The sequence below is a fragment of the Carcharhinus amblyrhynchos genome, chromosome 2 (assembly GCF_965287045.1).
Source record: "Carcharhinus amblyrhynchos chromosome 2, sCarAmb.v2.hapA, whole genome shotgun sequence".
NCBI lineage: Eukaryota > Metazoa > Chordata > Chondrichthyes > Carcharhiniformes > Carcharhinidae > Carcharhinus > Carcharhinus amblyrhynchos.
In genome coordinates, this window is record NC_137325.1 from 116200581 (window position 1) to 116221897 (window position 21317).

The 21317-nt window shown below is 43.8% G+C and overlaps 1 non-coding gene across 1 annotated transcript; it reads left to right on the forward strand.

Moving 5' to 3' along the window:
* Nucleotides 1-12873: 12873 nt before the first annotated feature.
* On the forward strand, nt 12874-13066 carry LOC145362321 (U2 spliceosomal RNA). The gene has a single exon (XR_013889977.1). It is a non-coding gene; the product is annotated as a U2 spliceosomal RNA (small nuclear RNA).
* Nucleotides 13067-21317: the final 8251 nt, after the last annotated feature.

The following is a 21317-nucleotide window of genomic DNA, read 5'->3' on the forward strand; positions in this document are numbered from 1 at the left end:
TCCCTTGTCTGCCAAAAACCTATCTATCCGTGTCTTAAATATATTTAGCGAGGTAGCCTCCAACACTTCAACGGGCAGAGAATTCCAGAGATTCACCACCCTTTGAGTGAAGAAGTTCCTCCTCAACTCCGTTCTAAACCCGCCCCCCCCTTATCTTGAGGCTGTGCCCTCTAGTCCTGCTGTCCTTTCTGAGCGGGAAGAATCTCTCTAACTCTACCCTATCCATCCGTTTCATTATCTTATACGTCTCTATAAGATCCCCCCCATCTTCTAAACTCCAACGCGTACAGACCCAGTCAATTTAGTCTCTCTTCATCATCTAACCCCCTACAGTGTAAACGAATGTCTGAACTTGCAGACAAAATGGTAATCAGTTTGTTTTGACACCTGACATTCTCAGAAATTGCATCTTTATGTGCATTTGTGAGCTATCGTAATTGTTTTGTTATTAGAGATTTAAAAATTGGTGCCACCAACATGATCCAAGTCAGTCACCTCTTCATTGGCTGCAAACCTTTTTGGGGGTGGTGGTATATGGTTTGATTGATGGCACCTAAGAGGCAGACAGCACCTCCGAAAGAGGAGATATAAGCCTGAATTTTTCAGATGGTAAGGTCTTGCTTCCCACCAAGAGTTTGCAGGGAACTGCCCTGCAGTCATTTCATGCATTAATTAGCTGCAGGTGGGACTTGCAGCAAATCTCATTTCCCTGTTACCCATGTGCTCACTGACCTATATTGTATCCTGGTCAATGTCTTTCATTTCTGATATTTGTTTTGAAATCCCATGATAACCTTGTGCCCCTCGCCTACTATCTCAGTAATCTTCTTCAGAGTGGTAACTCCCCAAGATGTCTGCGCTCCTCTAAAGGTGACCTCCTGTGGTCCCTGATTTTAATTGCTTCAAACTGGTGACCATGGGCCTAATTTACCATCAAGTTGCGCCTGTTTTTGGGTGCGAAAACTTGATAAAGCTAGATATGGACGGACCGGGGGGGCGGGGGGTGGGGGGCGGCGGTGCAGGGCGGGGGCGGCGGCGCCGTGCGGGGGGCAGGGCGGGGGGGGGGGGCGGGGGTGGGGGCGCGGGGGGGGCAGTGGTCTGCTGTCACTCTGCCTGAGATCAGTGGGGGGGGGGAGGGGCCTGCAATCAGTCTGGGTGCCGGAGGGGCTGTGGGGGGTGGGGGGGGGGGGGGGGCGGCGTTGGTGGGGGTAAAGGGGTCAGTAATGTTGTGGCTGTAGAGCAATGTCTGTGTGCACTAGGGGGAGACCTTATCTGGCCCGGGAGCGATTTGGCAGGGGAGCCGCATTCTATCTTTTTTTATGCACATGTGCAGGTGGAGGCAGCAATCGGAGCTGTAGGATTTTGGGCACGTTAAGCCCCACCCACTGGCTTCTGCAGCGCGATTCGGAATTGGTGATATTTTTTCAGGCAGAGTGTGTATGGGGTGTGCCTGAGAATGTGTCTAAAAGTAGGATCTGAAATACTCGCAGTTTCAAGTCCGCTCAGTACTTAGAATCAAAATGGTAAAATGCATCTTCAGTTGCCTAGACACCGGGTTAGAACTTCCATCTCTGATCTTCTCCGCTTCTCTTTCTTACTTTCCTCTTTTAAGACATTCCTTAAAATCTACCTCTTTGACTAAATCTTTGGTCATCAGACTGGATATCTCCTTATGTGGATCAGTGCCATATTTTGTTGCATAATGCTCCTGTGAGGTGCCTTGGGATGTTTTATTATGCTAAAGGTGCTATATGAATATAAATTGTTGTTATTTCCCATCTGATACCAATTATACTTCAAAAGTCATCCATCGATTATGAAGAAAGTCCAGATACTCTGAGGCTGTGAGAAGGCTTTGTTTAAATGCTGCATCTTTTGTTACCTTTAATACAATATAAATGTCCTTTCTTAACTGTACATTCATTAATTGAATGGATTATTGAAATTGCTTCTACATGATGTATTAGATTAATCTGTAGCATGGTGTGGGGCTTGACCTGCATCAAATGATAACATGCTTTTCTTGGGTAACAATTAAAATTATCTTGTTTTCATATAACTTTGTCCATGATGACTGTCCAGGCCGAATAGGTATTATGTAAAAGATGAACTGTTACAACAGTATTGTTACCAGATACTGCCCAAAAACACTTCATTCAAATAAAGTGCTTAGTTTCACTACTATGATCTAAAAATAATTTGTTCTTGTACACATCGCATTTACCACTCTCACCAAATGTGTTTCTATATCCTTATAATATGGAAGCTAGAATTGCTCACCATACTTTAATTGTAACCTAACTTGCATTCTCTTTAAGTTTAACATAATTTCTCTGCTTTTCCATTACATCCCCCAGAAATGACTGGGTTCTTTATTTACCTTTTTGGTCTTATGAACTTGCATCACTACTTTTAATGATTTTGTGCATTGCATCTCCAGATCTCCCTGGTTCTTTCTTCATTTAAACATTTATTTTCCAAGGAATATATATGCAGGCTCCTTACTTTTTCTGCCAAAAGGCATCTCTTACATATTTCTACTGAAGTTAAATTGCCCATTCTGCAAAATTATTGACTTCCTATATTTACTTGTTTACTTCACTGCATCCACAATTTGGTCTCTTTGGATTGGCAAATTTTGAAATTGTACTTCTGATTCCTACATCCAAACTATTTAATGGTCGGCATACCACTAAGATTCATAGATATCATAATGATTGTATTTCAAAGCACTAAATATTGTCTTAAAAGAATCAAAGCCCTTTTTAAATTCCTCCTAAGAAACCCCAACTGCACTCACTTGTCAACTCTCTGCAATCAACACAGTCAAACATGATCGGACTAATTTTTGCAGTCCATTTGCCACGGGCTGGCAAATGGTTGGAGGAAAGCTTAGGGTAAGGGAGCATAATAACTACCTGCTGTCATGGATTATTGCCAGTGGGAAACTCAACAGCTCATTCACCTGCTAGGGGATTTTCACAGTAACTTCATTGCAGTGTTAATGTAAGCATGCTTGTGATAATAAATAAACTTTAACTTTACTTTTGCAGGGCAGCCAATTGGACTACTTCAGTGGAGAGATAAGTGCTATTTCCCACTTCTGTGGCATGTTGTGCACATCAGGAGGGCTTGATATACCACATAGGTAGACCACTAGGTGAAAGCCTAGCAGCCCACCACTGGATTCTGATGTGGAGATCCTTCCCTTATGGGCATTCCGTGGCCCACTAATGAGGTCCTCAGTGATGATGGCTAACCTTGCAGTATTGGTGCTGTTGTTGCTCAACTGTATGCCCTCCCTGCCACAAAACCCCCACACCTACCTATGCCATAGGTGTCTGGTTGCGTGACCTCTGATTCAGGCCCTTCAACCTGCCAAGCCTGCACCGACCATGCTGCCCAACTTAACTAAAACCCCTTACCCTTCTGGGGACCGTATCCCTCTATTCCCATCCTATTCATATACTTGTCAAGATGCTCCATAAAAGTCACTACTGTATCCGCTCCCACTACCTCCCCCGGCAACAAATTCCAGGCACCCACTATTCTTTGTGTAAAAAACCTGCCTCGTACATCTCCTTTAAACTTTTCCCCTCGCACCTAAAACCTATGCCCTCTAGTAATTGATTCTCCCACTCTGGGAAAAAGCTTCTGACTATCCACTCTGTCCATGCCTCTCATAATCTTGTAAACTTCTATCAGGTCTCCCCTCAACCTCCGTCACTCAAGTGAGAACAAACCAAGTTTCTTCAACCTCTCCTCATAGCTAATGCCCTCCATACCAGGCAACATCCTGGCAAATGTCTTCTGTACCCTCTCCAAAGCCTCCACATCCTCCTGGTAGTGTGGGGCCAGAATTGAACACTATATTCCAAGTGTGGCTTAACTAATGTTCTATAAAGCTGCAACATGACTTGCCAATTATCAAACTCAGTGCCCTGGCCAATGAAGGCAAGCATGCCGTATGCCTTCTTGACTACCTTCTCCACCTGCATTGCCATTTTCAGTGACGTGTGTACCTGTACATCCAGATCCCTTTGCCTATCAATATTCTTAAGGTTCTGCCATTTACTGTATATTTCCTATCTGATTAGACCTTCTTGCATTACCTCATATTTGTCCGGATTAAACTTCATCTGCCATCTCTCTGCCCAAGTCTCCAACTGGTCTACATCCTGCTGCATTCTCTGATGGTCCTCGTCGCTATCCGCAAATCCACCAACATTTGTGTCATCTGTAAACTTACTAATCAATCCAGTTATATTTTCCTCCAAATTATTTATATATATGACAAACAGCAAAGGTCCCAGCACTGATCCCAGAGGAACACCACTTGTCACAGCCCTCCATTCAGAAACACACTCTTCCACTGCTACCCTCTGGCTTCTTTGATCGAGCCAGTTTTATATCCACCTTGCTGGCTCATCTCTGATCCCATGTGCCTTCATCTTCTGCACCAATCTGCCATGAGGGACCTTGCCAAAGGCCTTACTGAAGTCCATGTAGACAACAACCACTGCCCTACCCTCATCAATCATCTTCATCACTTTCTCGAAAAACTTGATCAAGTTTGTGAGACACGACCTCCCCTTCACAAAACCATGTTGCCTCTCACTAATACGTCCACTTATTTCCAAGTGGGACTAAATCCTGTCTCAAAGAATCCTCTCCAATAATTTCCCTACCACTGAAGTAGGGCTCATTGGCCTGTCATTATCTGGATTATTCTTGCTACCCTTCTTAAACAAAGGAATAACATTGACTATTCTCCAATCCTCTGGGACTCCCATGTAACCAGTAAGGATACAAAGATTTCTCTCAAAGCCCCAGCAATTTCCTCCCTTGCCTCTCTCTGGGGTATATCCCATCAGGCCCTGGGGACTTGTCTACCTTAATGTTTCTCAAGAACCACAAAACTTCCTCCTTTTTGATCTTAATATGACTCAAACTATCTACACATCCTTTTCCAAACTCATCATCCACCAGTTCCTTCTCTTTGGTGAATTTAATACCTCACCCACTTTCTCTGGCTCCACACATAGATTACCTCCCTTGTCCTCCCCTGGCTACCCTGTTGCTCTTTGGATATGTATAAAAAGCATTGGGATTTTCCTTAATCCTGTTGGCTAATGCTTTATCATGACTCCTTTTAGCCCTTCTTACTTCTTGCTTAAGATTCTTTCTACTTTCTTCGTATTCCACTCTTGCTTCATGAGTTCCCAGCCTCCTAACTGACAAATGCTTCCTTTTTCTCTTTGACTAGGCTCACAATATCTCTCATTATCCAAGGTTCCCAAAACTTGCCATACTAATCCTTCATCCTTACAGGAATGTGCCAGTCCTGAATCCCTATCAACTTACACTTGAAAGCCTCCCACACGCCAGATATTGATTTGCCCTCAAACATCTGCCCCCAATCTACATTCTTCAGTTCCTGCCTAATATTGTTGTAAATAGCCTTCCCCCAATTTAGCACCTTAACTTGAGGACTACACTTATCTTTATCCATCATTACCTTAAAGCTTACTGACTTGTGGTCACTGTTCCTGAACTGCTCCCCTACTGAAACATCGACCGCCTGGCTGGGCTCATTCCCCAATACCAGGTCCAGTTTGGCCCCTTCCTTAGTTGGACTATCTACATACTGCTTCAGAGAGTCCCCCTGGATGCTCCTTACAAACTCTGCCCCATTCATGCCCCTAGCAATAAGTGAGTCCCAGTCAATATACGGGAAATTAAAATCTCCCACCACAACAACCCTGTTACTTTTACACCTTGCCAAAATGTGCCTACATATCTGTTCCTCTATCTCCCATTGGCAGCTGGATGGTCTATAGTAAACCCCCAATATTGTGACTACACGTTTCCTATTCCTGAGCTCTACCCATAGTGCCTCGCTGTATGAGCCCTCCGAGGTGTCCTCCCAGAGTACAGCTGTGATATTCTCCTTAACCAGTAGTGCAACTCCCCCACCCCTTTTACATACCCCTCTATCCCACCTGAAACATCTGTATTCTGGAATGTTAAGTTGCCAATCCTGTCCTTCCCTTAACCAAGTCTCTATAATGGCAACAACATCGTAGTTCCTAGTACTAATCCAAGCTCTGAGTTTATCTGCCTTACCTATTACACTTCTCACATTGAAGCAAATACACTTCAGTTCACCAGACCCTCTCTGAATAGCAATCCCACCATGCCTGCTGTTTCTCTGAGTCTTACTGGCCCTACTCTCTGGTTCCCCTTCAGCTAATTCACCTTTGATTTGGTTCCCACCCCCCTTGCCAAACTAGTTTAAATCCTCCCGTGTGACACTAGCAAACCTCCCGGCCAGAATATTTGTGCCCTTCCAGTTTAGATGCAACCCACACCTTTTGAGGCTGACTGTCATTGAAGCTCACCCTAATGTAACAGCCGGAGTTATGGCCATCACTAATGACTGCTGAGGCAACTGAGTTGTCAGCCTTCTGATTAGGTTGGGAACTCTTTGGAATCAGGCTGCCATCTTTAATCTCATAATTAACCAGTGCCTTCAATGTACCACCATGGGTTCCACCATCTATTGAAGAGGGTTACCTGCTACTTTTAGTCCTGGTGTCAGGACCTAAAGTAGCTGGCAAAATTCAGCCTGAATTGTATCAATAAATCTGTGCAAGTTTTCATTTATTAATCCACATTGCTCATTTGCTGTTTTGTCTCCCAAACATGGATTTCAATCGACTTTAGGTAATTCTCTTTCAACTCAATGGAAACGGCCCTCTCTCAGTTGCATATTATAAAAAATGACTTTTCCTTGTCTTGTCCATGACAATAAAGCTACAACAAGAACATCAATGTGAAAATTTGGAAAATTACCATGTCCCCCAAAAAAAAAGGAGAAATCCAGTCTGGCCAATTATTGTTTCCAGCTGTCTTCTCATGATTATGAGCAAGTGATGGAAGGTGTAAAAGTGCTCACTAGCTGTACTTACACAATGATAACCGGCTCACTGATGCTTAATTTGATTTATGCCAGGCCTCTCACTTCCAGACTGTGTAATAGCCTTGGTTCAAATATGGACAGAAGAGCTGAACTCAAGAGATGAAGTAGACTGAATGTCCTGGACAACAAAACTGAGTGTGGTATTAAGGAGCCTTAGCAAAATTGAGGTCAATGGGATCAGGAGAAATCTTACCATTGGTTGGAGTCATACCAAGCAGAAAGAGAGACGGTTGCAGTTGTTGGAGACCAATCCAATCAGTCAGACATTGCTAAAGGATTTTCTCAGGGAAGTGTCCAAGGTCCAACCATCTTCAGCTGCTGCATCAATGACCTACCCCAATCATAAAGTCAGACGTTGGTCTGTTTTTTGATGATTGCACAGTATCCATTAATAATTCCTCAGATTCTGAAGCAGTATAAGCTTTCATGCAGCAAGATTTGCACAATGTTCAGACTTGTGCTCATAAATAGTAGGGAGCATTCGTGCCAGACAATGACCATATTCAACAAGAGGGAATCTGACCATATCCTTTGACATTCAATGGCATCACTGAATATCCCACCATCGACAACCTTGGGGTTATTCTTGACCAGAAATTTAACTGGATAAGCCATATAAAACTGGTTGCAAGGTCAGGTCAGAGGGTTGGAACTTTGTGATGAATAACTCACCTACTGACACCCCAAAGTCTACCACCTTCTATAAAGCACATGGTAAGAGTGTGGTGGAATACTCTTCATATGCTTGGATGACTGCCCCTCCAACAAAGCTTAACATCATTCAAGACAAAGCAGCCCATTTGATAGACACCCAATCCATTGTCTTGAACATTCACTCCTTCACCCTGATACACAATTTTGGCAATGTGTACCATTTGCAAAATGCACTACAAACTATAGGGAATACACACTGTGTAATAGTGGAGGGGAAGAACAAAGTGGAGAAAGGGGAATAACAGCAATGGGAGGGGGGGCACTGGAGGAAAGGGGGAAAAACATCCCTTTTCATTCGAATGTGATACTAACACCTACAATCCCCCAAATACCTATCTTTAAACAGTCCCAGACTTTACCTTCCCTCTATCCCTGACTGCCACAAAATACCTTTGACTACAATGCAAAAATAAAAGTAATCACAAACTTACTTTCCAAAACAAACTAAACACCTTAATATTGAATACAAAAGTCAACTAGCTTCTCTCATGTTTTATAAATTCTTCATGTGTCTTTCCTTATCCTAGTGCTCCAATGCAGTACTATATTCCAGTTGCTGGCACATGGCTGATAGAAGAGTGTTTTGATTCTCTATGGAGGAAACTGTCTTAGAGTTATAGAGTCATAGAGGTTTATAGCATGGAAACAGACCCTTTGGCCCAACTTATTCATGCTGCCCTTTTTTTAACTCTTAGGCTAATCCCAATTGCTTGCATTTGGCCCATATCCCTCCATACCCATCTTATCCAGGTAACTATCTAAATGCTTTTTAAAAGACAAAATTGGACCCACCTCTATTACCACCTCTGGCAGCTTGTTCCAGACACTCACCACCCTCTGTGTGAAAAAATTGCCCCTCTGGACACTTTTGTATCTCTCCCTTCTCACCTTAAACCTATGCCCTGTAGTTTTAGACTCCCCTACCTTTGGAAAAGGATATTGACTATCTACCTTATCTATGCCCCTCATTATTCACCCCTCAGCCTCCTAAGCTCCAGAGAAAAACATCACAGTCTATCCAGCCCCTCCTTATAACTCAAACCATCAAGTCCCAGTAGCATCCTAGTAAATCTTTCCTGCACCCTTTCTAGTCTAATAATATTCTTTTTATAATACGGTGACCAGAACTGCACACGGTATTCCAAATGTGCCTTACCAATGTCTTGTACAACTTCAACAGGATGTCCCAACTCCTGTATTCAATGGTCTGACTGATGAAACCAAGCATGCCGAACGCCTTCTTCACCACTCTGTCCACCTGTGACTCCACTTTCAAAGACCTATTAACTGAGTAAGTCCAATCCTAGTTCAATCTATCAAAATGCATCACCTTGCATTTGTCTAAATTAAACTCCATCTGCCATTCGTCAACCCACTAGCCCAATTGATCAAGATCTGGTTGCAATCAGAGATAACTTTCTTCACTGTCCACTACGCTACCAACCTTGGTGTCATCTGCAAACTTACTAACCATGCCTCCTATATTCTCATCCAAATCATTAATATAAATGCCAAATAACAGTGGACCCAGCACTGATCCCTAAGGCACACTGCTGGTCACAGGCCTCCAGTTTGAAAAACAGCCCTCTATGATCACCCTTTAGCTTCTGTCAAGAAGCCAATTTTGTATCTATTTAGATACCTCACTCTGGATCTCGTGAGGTTTAATCTTATGCAACAACCCATCAAAGGCCTTGCTAAAGTCCATGTAGACAACATCAACTGCACTGCCCTCATTTACCTTCTTGGTTACCCTTTCAAAAAACTCAGTCAAATTTCTGAGACATGATTTTCCACTCACAAAGCCATGCTGACTGTCCCTAATCAATCCTTGCATCTCTAAATGCCTATAGATCCTGTCTCTCAAAAAACCTTCCAACAACTTACCCACCACAGATGTGAGACTCACTGGCCTGTGGTTCACATGCTTTTCCTTGCAGCCCTTTTTAAACAAAGGCACAACATTTGCCACTCTCCAATCTTCAGGCACCTCACCCATGACTATCAATGATTAAAATATCTCGGCGCGGGGACCCGCAATTTCCTCCCTAGCCTCCCACAATGTCCTGGGATATACCTCATCAGGTCCCGTGGCTTTATCTACTTTGATGCGCTTTAAGACTTCCAGCACCTCCTTCTCTGTAATGTGTACACTCCTCACGACATCACCATTTATTTCCCCAAGTTCCCTAACATCAATGCTTTTCTCAACACTAAATACTAATGAGAAATATTCATTTAGGATTTCACCCATCTCTTGTGGATCCGCACTTAGATGACCTCCATAGAATCATAGAACCCGACAGTGCAGAAAGAGGCCCTTCGGCCCATCGAGTCTGCACTGAACACAACCCCACCCAGGCCCTACCCCTATATCCCTACATAGTATACCCACTAATCCCTCTTACCTAAGCATCCCTGGTCACTAAGGGGCAATTTCTTACCATGGCTAATCAACCTAACCTGCACATTTTTGGACTGTGGAAGGAAACTGGAGTACCAAAGGAAACCTACGCAGACACGGGGAGAATGTGCAAACTCCACACAGACAGTGACCTGAGCCGGGAATCGAACCCAGGATCCTGGTGCTGTGAAGCAGCAGTGCTAACCACTGTGCTACTGTGCCGCCCTTGTTGAACTGTAAGAAGTCCCATTCTCTCCCTTGTTACTCTTTTGCCCTTTATGCATTTATAGAAGCTCTTTGAATTCTCTTTTGCCTTATCTGCCAAAACAATCTCATGTCCCCTTTTTGCCCTCCTGATTTCTCTCTTAACTCTATTCCTAAACCCCCTATACTTGTCAAGGGATTCACTTGATCCCAGCTGCCTATGCATGTCATGTGCCTCTTTCTTCTTCTTGACCAGGGCTTCAATATCCCGAGTCATCCAGGGTTCCCTACTTCTGCCAGCTTTGCCCTTCACTCTAAGAGGAACGTGTTTACCTTGAACCCTGGTTAACACACGTTTGAAAGCCTCCCACTTACCAGATGTTCCTTTGCCTGCCCACAGACTCCCCCAATTAACTTTGTCTTAAAGGACAATCCTAAGCAGCTCTGGACCTGGAAGTCCCCTGCACCATCTTACATAGACAGCAGCAATCTGAGCTGGCTGACAGGTGTCACAAGAGTTCCTGTTACCTTGCAGTTACAGGACATTTCATTTCCACCTCCTATATGTAGGCCACTGGTGCACCATCTGGAAACCTTGGAATCTGCAATCTCCCTTGCTATGCAATTATTCCATGTTTTCCAGGTTAGATTTTCTGCACGATGGCTTGCAATTGTCTCAGTCACAATGCATCTACTTTTGAAAGCGTACATGCCAGCTTTAAGTATTGCCTGTCACTAATGATATTGGCCTCCAAGTGTGGTTAGCCCTGACTGGATGCTGAAATCATTTAAAATAGCAGGTAGCAATAATTTGACAAACTACCTGCATTACAATCAATGATTGTGAAATAACTCCTCAAAAGCTGGTGTTCCTTCACCAGATTCCTCTTATTTACAAACTCAATTCCACTCCTAAGAGCTCTTCGGGTACAAAGTCAGAATCTGGAGTGTCAGTGACTGTCCTCAATATGTATACAGGTGAGAGACTCCCTGATTGTGTGGGCAATCATTACCTCAATCAGAGATCTCATACTCCAAGAGGTTAACTTCAAGGGCCTCATTGAGGTCATGACAGGTTGCAGATTATTATGTCATGATCATGTTTTCGTGGGAAGTCAAATTTAATCCTCTTAGTTTCAGGAAGTGAAATTTATTGAACATTTCATCTTGGGGCCTTGACTCGAAACTTTATCATAGCAAAGATTGAGAATTGTTGATCTGGTACCCTGTTCATCTATGTGCATTAATTTCTCCTGTCTTCTAACTTCCTTGTATTCAACAGCCAACAACAATTCCAACTATATTTTCAGTTTCACAATGGACTTAATCATTACCGGAAAATGTGCAGGTGAAGTGCTCAATAAATATGGTGGATGACCCCAGAAAGAATTCTTTGTTATTCATTAATTTATTCCTGAACGTAATTCCTACTGTACATGACATTGGCAAAGATTTGCAATGCAAACTTGTGCCAGGATATTTTTCTTCTAATAGTTCTGAAATTGTTCTTTTTATGTTTGATTTAAAAATCCTACTTCCTTCATATGGTAATCCCCACATGAATCCTCCTATCCATTGACTCTGCCTATACTTCCTGCTGCCTCGGCAAAGCAGCCAGCATAATTAAGGACCCCACGCACCCCGAACATTCTCTCTTCCACCTTCCTCCTCTGGGAAAAAGATACAAAAGTCTGAGGTCACATACCGACCGACTCAAGAAGTTTCTTCCCTGCTACTGTCAGATTTTGAATGGACTTACCTTGCATTAAGCTGATCTTTCTCTACACCCTAGCTATAACTGTAACACTACATTCTGCACTCTCTCCTTTTTTTCTCTATGAACGGTATGTTTTGTCTATATAGTGCGCAAGAAACAATACTTATTACTGTATCCACCTTGTGGAATGTGCCTTTGCAAAGGTCAGGAGTGAGGTGCAGTGGTATTTGTCGAGGTTCGTCCTGAGCAGCTCGGTGACGCAGGACTCTGTTCTTAATGGGCTGTTTTCGGGGATGCACACCGAGGCAAATATCAACTGCTGCTGGAGAGTCATCAGCGTGGTGAAGGATGCACTTTGGTCCGCCTGAAACTTGCTGATCTCCCAGTTGAAAGAACTGTCCCCGACCGAGTGTTGCAGACTGGCACATTCCAAGGTCCAGGACTACATGCTGAGGGACACGCTGAAACTTGGGGCAGCCTTTCAACGGAGGCACACTGAGGGCCTGGGAACTGTAGAAATCTAAAAAATAACAGCACACAGTAAAATCTGATGTATGTATATAGTTTTAAGATTTGAAATGTAATGATTGTAATTTTGTGTAAATAAGTATTGTATAGGACTGTAGAAATGATTCTTTTCTGCCCTGTTTGTAATTTTTAGATATGTCAGTTTGCAATGGCTTGAGAGTTTTTTATGAATGAAGTATATTTTTGAAACAAAAAAAAAATTTTCATAGGGTCAGTCACTGCGTCCAGAAAGTGGTTTGTGGAGGAACTGCTGTGAAGGGACAAGCTTGTCTCCCTGACAACTTTGGCTGCAGAAAATGTGTCCAGTTGTAACTCCTCACAGACCTCACTTCTCGGCCTTTTGGCTAAGATCAAGTGTAGTATTGACATGGTGTACTTGGTTGAAGTCGTTAGGTTACGTTTTAGCTTCATTTGAAGTGATTTTTTCCAAGTGGCATCTTGGCCTTTTGGCTAAGATGCAAATGAGGTCAAGCCTTGGAGGAGGAGCTACACCTACTCCAATCAGCTTGGATCATGTAGGTCAAGCCCAAGACAGGAGGTGAGAGCCCTGTCTTGTCAGCTTGGATGGGGAATGTCCCAACTTGTTGGGACTCGCATTGTTCGGTTACAGCAGCAGGTGGATGCACTGGATTAAATTCCATCTGCCATTTCTCTGCCTAATATACCAGCCTATCTATATCCTGCTGTATTGCCTGGCACTGCTCCTCACTATCAGCAAGTCCAGCCAACTTCGTATCATCTGCAAACTTGCTGATCACACCACTTACTCCCTCTTCCAAGTCATTTATATATATTACAAATAACAAAGGTCCCAGTACTGAGCCCTGTGGCACACCACTAGTCATGATGTGGGTATGCCGGCGTTGTATAAATAGGTTGGACTAAAACCTGGTGTTGTCAGACTTTTTACTGTGCACACCACTAGTAACAGACCTCCAGCTAGAAAAGGACCCTTCCACTACTACTCTCTGTCTCCTATTACCAAGCCAGTTCTTAATCCATCTAGACACCTGTCCTTGTATCCCATGAGCCTTAACCTTTTCCACCAACCTACCATGAGGGACTTTGTCAAACGCCTTACTGAAATCCAAGGTTGGGCAAAGAGCAAACGAGCAGTAGCAATAGGGGGCTCGCTACTTAGAGGCATAGAGAGGCATTTCTGTGGCCGCAATCGAGACTCCAGGATTGTGTGTTGCCTCCCTGGTGCTGGGGTCAAGGATGTCTCTGAGAGATTGCAGGACATTCTTAAGGGGGAGGGAGCAGCCAGAGGTCGCTGCACATACTGGTACCAACAACATAGGTAGGAAAAGGGATAAGGTCCTGAAATGTGAATATAGAGAGTTAGGCAGGAGGCTAAAGTGCAGGACCTCGAAGGTAGTAATTTCAGGACTACTACTGCTGCCATGTACTAGTGAGAGTAGGAATAAGAAGATTAGGCAGATGAATGCGTGAATGACAGCTGGTGCAGGGGGCAGGGATTTAGATTTTTGGATCATTGGGATCTTTTCTGGGAAAGGGCTGATCTGTTCGAGGGGCGGGTTACATCTGAACTGGAGGGGGACTAACATCCTGGCGGGGAGATTTGCTAGAGCCGCTCGGGAGGGTTCAAACTAGTTTGGCAGAGGGATGGGACCCAAAGCAGCAGGGAGACAGGAGAGAAGTTTGAGGGTAGCACAGAAGTTAAAGACAGCACATTAAGTAGTAAAAGCACTAATCCTAGTATCATACAGATCAGACAAAAACAAGACAGAGAGCAAGGGAAGTCCAGATTAAATTGTATTTATTTCAATGCAAGAGGCCTGATGGGCAAGGCAGATGAACTCAGGGCATGGATGGGCACATGGGACTGGGGTATTATAGCAATTACTGAAACATGGTAAAGGGAAGGGCAGGACTGGCAGCTCAATGTTCCAGGGTACAGATACTATAGGAAAGATAGAATAGGAGGTAAGAGAGGATGGGGAGTTGCACTTTTGATTAGAGAAAACATCAAAGAACAAAGAACAAAAAACAATACAGCACAGGAAACAGGCCCTTCGACCGTCCAAGCCTGTGCCGCTCTTTGATCCAACTAGACCATTCGTTTGTATCTCTCCATTCCCAGTCTGCTCATGTGACTATCCAGATAAGTCTTAAACAATCCCAACGTGTCCGCCTTCACCACCCTACTTGGTGGTGCATTCCAGGCCCCCACCATCCTCTGTGTAGAAAAGTCCCTCTGATATCTGAGTTAAACCTTGCCCTTCTCACCTGGGAAAAACTGGGAAAAACTGTTCACCCTATCTATACCCTTCATAATTTTATACACCTCTATTAGGTCTCCCCTCATTCTCTGTCTTTCCAGGGAGAACAACCCCAGTTTACCCAATCGTTCCTCATAGCTAAGACCCTCCATACCAGGCAACATCCTGGTAAAACTCCTCTGCACTCTGTCCAAAGTCTCCACATCCTTTTGGTAGTGTGGTGACCAGAACTGGACGCAGTACTCCAAATGTGGCCTAATCAACGTTCCATACAGCTATAACATCAGACTCCAGTTTTTATCCTATAAAGGCAAGCATGCCATATGCCTTCTTTACCACCTTCTCCACCTGTGCTGCCACCTTCAAGGATCTGTGGACTTGCACACCTAGGTCCCTTTGTGTGTCTATACTCTTGATGGTTCTGCCATTCATTGTATAACTCCCCCCCACATTAGTTCTAGCAAAATGCATCACTTTGCATTTAGAACATAAGATCATAAGAAATAGGAGCAGGAGTAGGCCATCTAGCCCTTCGAGCCTGCCCCGCCATTCAATAAAATCATGGCTGATCTGTCGTGGCTCAGTTCCACATTCCCGCCCTCTCCCCATAACCCTTAATCCTCTCGCTTCTCAAAAACCCATCAACCCGCGTCTTAAAAATATTTAGCGAGGCAGCCTCCACCACCTCAACGGGCAGAGAATTCCAGAGATTCACCACCCTTTGAGTGAAGAAGTTCCTCCTCAACTCCGTTCTAAACCACCCCCCCTTTATCTTGAGGCTGTGCCCCCTAGTCCTACTGTCCTTTCTGAGTGGGAAGAGTCTCTCCACCTCTATCCTATCCATCCCATTCATCATCTTATACGTCTCAATGAGATCTCCCCTCATTCTTCTAAACTCTAACGAATACAAGCCTAGTTTATTCAGCCTCTCCTCATAGCTCAACCCCCTCAACTCCGGTATCAGCCTAGTAAACCTCCTCTGCACTCCCTCCAAGGCCAAAATATCCTTGTGTAAGTATGGAGACCAAAACTGCACACAGTACTCCAGCTGCGGCCTCACCAATGCCCTATACAGCCGCAGCAAGACCTCCCTACTTTTATATTCAATCCCCCTCGCTATTCCATCTGCCATTTCTCTGCCCAATTTTTCAGCCTATCTATATCCTGCTGTATTGTCCAACAATGTTCATCACTATCAGCAAGTCCAGCCATCTTTGTGCCATCCGCAAACTTACTGATCACACCAGTTACACCTTCTTCCAAATCATTTATATATATCACAAATAGCAGAGGTCCCATGACAGTGCCCTGCAGAACACCACTGGTTACAGACCTCCAACCGGAAAAAGATCCTTTGACTGATATCCTCTATCTCCTATGGCCAAGCCAGTTCTCCACCCATCTAGCCACCTCTCCTTGTGTCCCATGAGATTTAACCTTTTGCACCAACCTGCCATGAGGGACTTTGTCAAATGCTTTACTAAAATTCATATAGACAATATCCACTGCCCTTCCCTCGTTGACTGTTTTTGTCACCTCCTCAAAAAACCCCACCAAATTTGTGAGGCACGACCTCCCTCTTACAAAACCATGCTGTCTGTCACTAATGAGATTACATACATCCTATCTCTAAGAATCCTCTCCAACAACCTCCCTACCACGGACGTCAAGCTCACCGGCCTATAATTACCTGGGTTATCCCTGCTACCTTTCTTAAATAACGGTACCACATTCGCTACCCTCCAATCTTCTGGGACCTCACCTGTATCCAATGAAGAGACAAAGATTTCTGTAAGAGGCCCAGCAATTTAATCTCTTGTCTCCCTGAGCAGTCTAGGATAGATGCCATCAGGCCCTGGAGATCTGTCAGTTTTAATGTTCCCTAAAAAACCTAACACTTGATTTTCTCTAACAGGTCAACACTTCCCTCTGAGACACTCCTAGTCAACACATCCCTCTCCTTTGTGAATACTGATGCAAAGTATTCATTTAGGATCTCCCTTACTCCCTTGGGTTCTAAGAATAATTCCCCCCTTTGTCCCTGAGAGGTCCGATTTTTTCCCTGACAACTCTTTTGTTCCTAATGTATGCATAAAATGCCTTAGGATTCTCCTTAATCCTGTCTGCCAAGAACATTTCATGACCCCTTTTTGCCCTTCTAACTCCCCATTTGAGTTCTTTTCTACTTTCTCTGTATTCCTCTAGTGCTCCATTTGTTTTTAGCTGCCTGGACCTAACGTAGGCCTCTCTTTTCTTTTTGATCAGATCCTCAATTTCCCTGGTTATCCACGGCTCTCAAATCCTACCTTTCCTATCCTTCCTTTTTACAGGCACATGCCTGTCCTGCAGTCTTATCAACTGTTCCTTAAAAGACTCCCACATGCCAGATGTGGATTTACCCTCGAACAGCCTCTCCCAATCAACAGCCACCAATTCCTGCCTAATCCGGCTATAGTTAGCCTTCCTCCAATTTAACACCTTACCCATAGGACAACACTCATCCTTTTCCATTACTATCCTAAAGTTTACAGAATTGTGGTCACTATTTGCCAGATGTTCCCTTGCTGAAACTTTGACGACCTGACTGGGCTCATTTCCCAGTACTAGGTCCAGTAAAGCCCCCTCTCTACATCACAGCTGTACTGAGAGAGGATATATCTGAGAGTTGTGCCACTGAGTCTTTATGGGTAGAACTGAGAAATAAGAAAGGGAAAATCACTTTGATACGGTTGTATTATAGGCCCCCAAATAGTCAGCAGGAAATTGAGGAGCAAATATGTAAGATTACAGGTGGCACCAAGAAAAATAGGGTGGTAATAGTCAGAGATTTTAACTTTCCCAACATTGATTGGGACAGCCATAGGATTAGAAGGTTGGATGGAGAGAAATTTGTTGAGTGTATTCAGGAGGAATTTCTCATTCAGTATGTGGATGGCCCGACTAGAGAGGGGACAAAACTTGACCTCCTCTTGGGAAATAAGGAAGGGCAGGTGACAGAAGTGTTAGTGAGGGATCACTTTGGGACCAGTGACCATAATTCTATTAGTTTTAAAATAGCTATGTAGAATAATGGGTCTGGCCCAAAAGTTAAAATTCTAAATTGGGGCAAGGCCAATTTTGATGGTATCAGGCACAAACTTTCAAAAGTTAATTGGGGGAGTCTGTGGGAAGGCAAAGGGATGTCTGGTAGATGGGAGACTTTTAAAAGTATGATAGCCAGGGTTCAGGGTAAATACATTCCTCTTAGAGTGAAGGGCAAGGCTGGCAGAAGTAGGGAACCCTGGATGATACGGGATATTGAGGCCCCAATCAAGAAAAAGAAAAAGGCACATGACATGCACAGGGAGGTGGGCTCAAGCGAATCCCTTGAAGAGTATAGGGGGTGTAGGAGTAGAAATAAGAGAGAAATCAGGAGGGCAAAAAGGGGCATGAGATTGTTTTGGTAGATAAGGCAAAAGAGAATCCAAAGAGCTTCTACAAATACATAAAGGGCAAAAGAATAACAAGGGAGAGAGTAGGGCCTCTTAAGGTTCAACCAGGTCATCTATGAACAGATCCACAAGAGATGGGTGAGATCTTAAACAAATATTTCTCATCAGTATTTGCTGTTGAGAAAAGCATTGATGTTAGGGAACTTGGGGAAATAAATAGTGATAACTTGAGGAGTGTACATATTACAAAGAAGGAGGTGCTGGAAGTCTTAAAGCACATCAAGGTAGATAAATCTCCGGGACTTGATGAGGTATATCCCAGGACATTGAGGGATACTAGGGAGGAAATTGGGATCCCTTAGCCGAGATATTTGAATCATCAATAGTCATGGGTGAGGTGCCTGAAGATTGGAGAATGGCAAATGTTGTGCCTTTGTTTAAAAAGGGCTGCAGGGAAAAGCCTGGGAACTTTGGCTAGAGAGCCTCACATCTGTGGTGGGTAAGTTTTTGGAAGGTATTTGGAGAGACAGGATTTACAGACATTTAGAGATGCAAGGGACAGTCATCGTGGCTTTGTGAGTGGAAAATCATGTCTTACAAATTTGATTGAGTTTTTTGAAAGGGTAACCAAGAAGGTAGATGGGGACAGTGCAGTTGATGTTGTCTACATGGACTTTAGCAAGGCCTTTGACAAGGTACCACAAGGTAGGTTGTTGTATAATGTTAAATCTCATGGGATCCAAGATGAGGTAGCCAAATGGATACAAAATTGGCTACTTGACCGAAACCAGAGGGTGGCTGTAGACATTATCTTTCAAACTGGAGGCCTGTGACCAGCAGTGTACCTGATGAATCAGTGCTGGGTCCACTGTTATTTGTCATTTATATTAATGATTTGGATGAGAATATAGGAGGCATGGCTAGTAAGTTTTGAGAAAACACCAATATTGGTGGCATAGTGTACAGTAAGGAAGTTATCTTCGATTACAACAGGATGTTGATCAATTGGGCCAGTGGGCTGACGAATGGCAGATGGAGTTTAATTTAGACAAATGCAAGGTTATGCATTTTTGTAAATTGAACTAGGGTAGGACTTGCTCAGTTAATGGTAGGATATTGGGGAGAGTTACAGAACAAAGAGTTCTAGAGGTACATGTTCATAAGTCCTTGAAAGTGGAGTCACAGGTGGACAGAGTGGTAAAGAAGGCATACAGCATGCTTGGTTTCATTGGTTAGACCATTGAATATAGGAGTTGGGACGTCTTGTTGAAGTTGTACAAGACATTGGTAAGGCCACACTTGGAATATTGTGTGCAGTTCTGGTCACCCTATTATAGAAAGGATATTATTAAACTAGAAACAGTGCAGAAAAGATTTACTAAGATGCTACTAGGACTTGGTGGTTTGAGTTATAAGGAGAGGCTGGATAGACTGGGATGTTCTTCTCTGGAGCGTAGGAGGCTGAGGGGGTGACCTTATAGAGGTCTATAAAATAATGAGGTACATAGACAAGGTAGATAGTCAATATCCTTTCCCGAAGGAAGGGGAATCTAAAGCTAAAGGGCATAGGTTTAAGGTGAGAAGGGAGAGATACAAAAGTGTCCAGAGGGGCAATTTTTTCACACAGAGGGTGATGAGTGTCTGGAGCAAGCTGCCAGAGGTAGTAGTAGAGGTGGGTACAATGTTGCCTTTTAAAAAGCATTTAGATAGTTACATAGGTAAGATGGGTATAGAGGGATATGGGCCAAATGCAGGCAATTGGGATTAGCTTAGGGGTTTAAAAAGAGAGGGCGGCATGGACAAATTGTGCCTAAGGGCCTGTTTCCATGCTGTAAACCTCTATGACTCTATGCTCATAAGATAAACCTTCCGTACAAGGGATCATCCGAGTAAATCTTCTCTGAATTGCCTCCAAAGAAATAATATTTTTCAGTGGTACAATGGCTAGCACTGCTGCCTCACAGCACCAGGGACCCGGATTCAATTGCTGGCTGGGGTCACTGTCAGTGTGAAGTTTGCACATTTCCTTGTGCTTGCGTGGGTTTCCTTTGGGTGCTGCAGTTTCCTCCCAAACTCCAAAGATATGCAGGTTAGGTTGATTTGGCCATGATAAATTGACCCTTGGTGTTGTGCAATTAGCAGGGTATACATGTGTGGCCAAGAGATAGGGCCTGGGTTTGTTGTCGATGCAGGCCCAATGGTCCGAATGGCCTCTTCTGCACTGTTGGGACTTCCTTAATAAGGGGACCAAAACTGCTCCCAGTAACAGGCAGGAGGATATCATCATCTTGAATGTTTTCAGAAACACTAGAGAAATGGTTTCAGTCACTGTTGGTCCAATAATTTGGAGCATCATCCCTGCCACGAGGCTCAGAGGATGTAAATATGCCTGAACCCTGCCACTTCTCTGCAGCTGCTTCCTGTTAAGATTGGCCTTGTCTTACAAGAAGGAGGAAAGAATGCCAGTAAATGTGTTACAAGGTGTTCAGGTGAAGTACCTGTCATTGCTGGACAACTAGAAGTACGTGGAAGCTGTAAGCTATAACTATGAGCCCTGGAGTACTTGTAAGTGCTAACGATTTGATGGAACATCTAAATATTAGGCATGAGTCCTGGTTGCAGATTGATGACTGATATTATACCAAGTTGGGTGGGAGGGTGAACTGTGATGAGAAGTGTATTGAGATGGGTAGAAAACTGGTTGGCAGAAAGGAAACAAAGAGTAGGAATTAATAGGTGCTTTTCAAATTGGCAGGCAGTAACTAATGGGGTGCCACAGGGATCGGTGCTGGGACCCCAGCTGTTCACAATATATATCAATGAATTGGATGAGGGAACAAAATGTAACATCTCAAAGTTTGCAGATGAAACCAAGTTGGGTGGGTGGGTGAACTGTGACAAGGATGCAGATACCCTTCAGCATGATCTGGACAGGTTGGGTGTGTGGATTGATCAATGGCAGATGTAGTATAATTTGGATAACTGGGAGGCTATTCACTTTGGAAAGAAAAGCTGAATAATTATAAATTGGGAGACAGGAATGTGCAGAGGGACTGGGGTATCCTTGTGCACCACTCACTGAAGGTAAGCATGA